Here is a 5678-nt window from a genome sequence, read left to right as displayed (position 1 = left end):
GGTCCTGTTATTTTCTTCTCACATTGTTTGTCCAGCCTATCTTATCCAAGCGAACCTGCAGATATATTAATATGTGCATAAAATTGGTGATGGCTTTGACAGCATCATAGTGGCACATAAGAACATGGCGACAGCGGCAGCAACACTGACAAGCTAACAAACAAAAAGGCCGCTGACATACAAAATTTAAAAGAAGAGAAAGAAAGAAAAAACAAAACAAAAAGAAAAAAAGGCCTCTTAGTAGTTCAAGGTCTGTTTGTTGACCTTTAGGAGTGCTTTCTGGAGGAGTCTGATGTGGTGCCACGTCCTGGCCCCAAAGTCCATCCTTTATACTCCCTTGGGACCTCCTTGCTCTGCTTCCCCCGCCACTCCATTGCACGCCCCCAGTGTTTTGCCTCAGTGTGGTGGGGTCAGCTCAGTCGCACATCCCACACTGTGTCTCTGTAGCTGTTCCACGTAGGGCCATGGGTCAGTGCAGGATGTCGCATCTCGCCGTGGGGCCGGCTGTATGGTCCTCTCTGTACATTGGGCCCTCTGAGCCGGGCTTTCGTCCTCTGAGCTTGGTGGGCCCAGGTGTGCTCCACTCTGTCTTCCTCCTTCCTTTGCTTCAGCTTCCTTCTGGGTGTGGTGTGGTAGGTCAGTTCCTTTCTCACACCACACGATCTATTTCCATTTTCTGTGGTGCTCCCTTCCATGGTGGGGGTCGGGCTAATTCTGGTTAGGGCCGGCATATGGTCCAGTCTTTTTGTGGATTCCTCCACACGTTACATTGCCCTCCTGGTTTGGCGTGCCATGGTGGGGTCTGTATGCATGTTCAAATTCTGTGAGGACACAACCAATACTCTCCCCCTGGATGGGTTAGTGCCCTGTTCTCCAGTGCCATCAACTCAGTTTCTCCCCACCCCACATCTCTCTCCACCAGCCCCCCTTCCCCTTCTTTATGTTGGACTCTCATGTACCTCCCTAGGTGTGCCCTGCCCTCCCTCCAACTATCTATGTTTCTACCCATTTATTGCGAGATAGGTGTTTATTCTTCTATTCCTGGCATGCTGATTGTACTTACCTCAGGGAACTCATGTTATACCTGTCCTTTTGAGTTTGGCTTACCTCACTTAACATGAATCCTTCCAGCTCTTCCCATAAAATGACATGTTTCACGTGATCATCTGTGCCTTTCAGTGCTGCATAGTACTCCATTGTGTGTATGTGCCAAAGTTTACTAATCCACTCATCTATCGATGGAAACTTAGGCTGTTTCCAAGTCTTTGCAATTGTGAATTGTGCTGCAATAAACATCGGAGCGCAGATGACTGGTCATGTGTTATTTGTTGCTTCTACCGGGTATATACCCAGGAGAGGGATGGCTGGATCATAAGGTAGATCAATTTCCATTTTCTTTAAGTATCTCCAGATTGCTTTCCACAGTGGCTGTACAAATCTACAAGACCACCAGTAGTGAAAGAGGGTTCCTACTCCACCACAGCCCCTCCAACACTTGTTGCTCTCTGATTTGCTGATTTGGGCTAGCCTCAGGGGTGTTAGGTGGAATCTCATGGTTGTTTTGATTTGAATTTCTCTTATGGCTAATGACCTGCAACACTTTCTCTTATGCTTATTGGCCATCAGGGTCTCCTCCCTAGTGAAAGCTCTATTCATTTCTTTTGCCCACTTCCTTAGGGGGTTAACTGTTTTCCTCTTTTTTCGGGCCATGAGGGTGTTGTAGATTTTAGTAATGAGTCCTTTGTCCGATGTGTCATTATTAAAAATCTTCTCCTAGTCTGTGGGTTGTCTTGTCGCCCTCTTTTGAGGTGCACAGGTGTGTACCCTTCCCTATTGCAGTGAGCCTATGAGTCCCCTGGGCCAGTGCTCTGAGGTTAGTCCCAATTCCCTCCTTGATGGTCATGATGGTTTGGAGTTTAACTTCTAGGTCTGTGACTGTTGCCTGCAAAAGAGACACATCTTAAATGCACAGACAAGAATACGCTAAGAATAAAGGGTTGGCAGAAAGTTTACCAATCGAATTGTAACTTAAAAAAGGCAGGGGTAGCTATCTTAATCTCCGACAAAATGGATTTCAAGATCCAAACCATAAAAGGAGACAAAGAGAGACACTACATAATGCCCAAAGGTTCAGTAAACCAAGAAGCACTTAGCATATTGAATATTTACACTCCTAATATTGGTGCGGCGAATTTCATCAAACTATTAAAAGATGAAAAAAGAAATCACAGACTCAATAATCATAGTAGGTGACTTAACACTCTGCTATCAGAGAAAGACAGATCACTGGGAAAGATGCTCAGCAAAGAGGCCACAGAGCTAAACAATGAAATTAGGCAACAGGGCCTGATAGACATTTATAGAGCTTTCCATCCAAATGCAAAGGATTTCACATTCTTTTCATATACACAGGGATCTTTTTCAAGAATAGACCACATGCTGGGACACAAGTTCAGCCTGAGTAAATTCAAACACATAGATATTGCCCAGACATCTTTCTCAGATCACCGTGCCATAAAGCTGGAGATTAATAAGAGGATGTCCAGGAAAGAAAGGGCAACCAATTGGAGGATGAACAACAATCTCCTGCGACATGAATGGGTTCAGGCCCAGATTAGAGAGGATATTAGGAAGTTTCTAGAAAGCAATGAGAACAAGAATACAACATATCAAAACTTATGGGACACTGCGAAGGCAGTTATCTGAGGTAGATAGATATCATTAAATGCTCATATAAAAAAGAAGAGAGGTGTTTGACAGATACATTAACAGAAAATCTCCAACAACTAGAACAGAGTCAGCAGAACCACCCCTCCAATAGCAAGAGAAAAGAAATAATAAAAATCAGGGCAGAGTTAAACCAGTGGGAAGAAAAGAGAACAATAAAAAAGATTAATGCAGCTAAAAGCTGGTTCTACGAAAGAATTAACAAAATTGACAGTCCTCTGGCAAAGCTTACCAAGGACAGAAAGGAGGAAACATCAATAGCCAGGATCAGGGTTGAAACGGGCAATAGCAACAGACTCCAATGAGATTAAAAGGATAATCACAAAATACTATGAAGGTCTGTGTTCTAATGAATTCAGAAACATGGAAGACATAGATAAATATTTGGAAAAACAGTCTCTCCCTATGTTATCTCAGACAGAGATCAAGATCCTCAACAAACCCATAGCTAAAGAAAAAATAGAGAAGGTCATCAAGAACCTACTAACAAAAAAAAAGCCCAAGGGCCAGATGGCTTCACAGCAGAATTCTACCAAGCATTCAGGGAAGAGCTGACACCGATCCTCCACAAAGTATTCCATAGCATAGAAGAGGACGGCAAACTCCCAAACTCATTTTACAAAGCCAGCATTACTTTGATACCCAAACAGGGGAAAGACCCCACAGGTATAGAGAATTAAAGACCAATATCTTTAATGAACATAGATGCAAAAATCCTTAACAAAATATTGGCCAATAGAATACAAAAGTATATAAAACATATCATCTACCACGACCAGGTAGGATTCATACCAGGGAAGCAGGGGTGGTTTAACATCCAAAAATCCATCAATATTATACACCATATCGAGAAGAAAAAAGATAAAAGTCATATGATAATATCCATAGATGCAGGAAAAACATTTGACAACATCCAACACCCATTCCTAATCAAGACACTCATGAACATAGGATTAGAAGGTAAGTTCCTCAAGCTGATACAAGCTAGTTATGAAAGGCCAACGGCCAGCATCATATAGAATAGTTTTTAAATGAGACATGTTCTGTCTTGCGTTGAAATTTGGAGATAGAATTAATGAGTGGAACATAGAGAAGCCTGAATTTGGGCTCAAGAAAGAAAAATTATCTGATGATGATTAGAGTTGAGAACAAAGGTGTGGGATATTTCTTGAAGCAGTAGGTGTTCAGCCACTGCAGGTGTTGAAGTAAAGGCTAGAAAATGAATTGTCAAATCCTATGTTTGTATACTACACAGAAGGAAATCACTACATTGGACAAAAGACTAGATTAGAGCGCCGTGATTGAGTATTGAAATTCTAACATCTAAGATGGTAGTTAAACCTCTCTAGCTACTCTCAGAAGAAAGATTAGGATAGGTGCTCCCCAAAAGATTTACAGCCCCATAAACCCTATATAGGATCACTATTTCTCTGAATGGACTTAATGTCGGTGAGATGAAGATCTCTTTTATGGTATTTCTTACCTATAACATTCTAGATTTAAGATTGCTTTTTTGTTCTTGGTGAAAGTAAAAGTGGAGAAATCGGAGTTGGAGTTGGCCAAGGCCTGGAAAGAACTGTATGCTGTTCAGCATTGTGTGCTGGAGAAGAGCCCATGGACAGGGAACAATCAGATGAGGAAGTTGGGCAGAAACCCTGAGACACCCACAGTAAGGACTGCTTCGTCACAGCCACTGGCAAACAGCCATCCACCTGCATCCTTCACCAGGGGTACAAAAAGAGGAGGGGATAGATGAGGGGCTGGCCAAGGGTGGGCCTCAGCGATCCAACATGTACGTCATCAAGCTGCTTGACTGGTGCGTGGACTTGGTCTAGTTCAGTGAGAACACCCTGCTGTACCCCATCTGCTGTGCCTGGGATTCCACCACATGAGAGCGAGAATGTTCACCTACCTCAGCCCTACCCCCACTACCTGAGCATGAAGAGGGATCAGAGGTTACTAAAAGCAAGAGGTCTGCCATGTACAAGCTGCCTCCAGCCAGGGACCCTTAAGATTCCTGCATAGCTCGGATTCCTCCTTTCCCACTGTAGCCTGAGACCCAGGTCAGATTCCTTAACATTAACAAAGACAACTTAGAGAAAGAAATAGGCAGGGGAATGCCATTTGAAACGAGCACGCAAAATTGAAATATTTAGGAATAAATCTAACCAGAGACACAAAAGACCTAATTATGAGAAGAAAAAGACAAAACACTAGGACAAGAAACCAAAAGAGACCTATACTGTAGTTAGGCCCCATCAAGTCAATTCTGCCTCAAAAGGACCGCATATACAACAGAAAAAAACACCGCCTTGCTGTGCACCATTCTCACAATTGTGATGTTTGAGGCCATTATTGGAGCCACTCTGTCAACCTATCTTGTTATGGGTTGTGTTAGGTTGGGTTTTCTAAAGAAATGAAATCAGTGACATTTATATCTGAAGAATAAAAATGTATACTAAGAAAGCAGCCACCATAGCCACAGCATGGTAGACCCAGTCCAGCTCAAGTCCGTGGGTCATCTGCTAAGCTGGACCCCACTCCAAACTCATGAAGGTTCTGAGGCTGGGAAACCAGGAAACCAGAGATAAACCAGTAGTTAGGAGAATGAAGCAGGTTGTAGTAAGACCACAGGCTGTTGAAGGCAGAGTCAAGTAGATATAATAGCATGCAATATGGCAGGTCACCAGGGCTATCAGACTGTGGAGTGGGTCTAAGGCCCAAGTGTCAGATACAGGATCTGGGCCAGCAGGGAGAAGCAGAAGCAGCAGCAGCAGAAGAAGCAGAAGCAGAAGAAGAAGAAGAAGAAGAAGAAGAAGAAAGAACCCTTTCCCAATTTCACTTCCTCTACCAAAATAGTTATCTGAAATAATTATTCTTCATATAATAGCTAAGGCTGGGTGTCTACTTGGCTGGCCATGATTCTCCGTTATTGGCACTATGTAATGGTG

The 5678-nt window shown here is 43.2% G+C and overlaps 1 pseudogene; it reads left to right on the top strand.

Annotated features, from left to right (window-relative positions):
• Positions 1 to 4874, top strand: part of LOC101648297 — a 15063-nt pseudogene extending 10189 nt beyond the window's left edge.
• Positions 4875 to 5678: the final 804 nt, after the last annotated feature.

The sequence above is a fragment of the Echinops telfairi genome, unplaced genomic scaffold, assembly GCF_000313985.2.
Source record: "Echinops telfairi isolate 266 unplaced genomic scaffold, ASM31398v2 ScPeMD7_6080;HRSCAF=6971, whole genome shotgun sequence".
Classification (NCBI taxonomy): Eukaryota; Metazoa; Chordata; class Mammalia; order Afrosoricida; family Tenrecidae; genus Echinops; species Echinops telfairi.
Note: the sequence above shows the minus strand (reverse complement) of the source record. Positions and strands in the feature narration are given on the sequence as shown.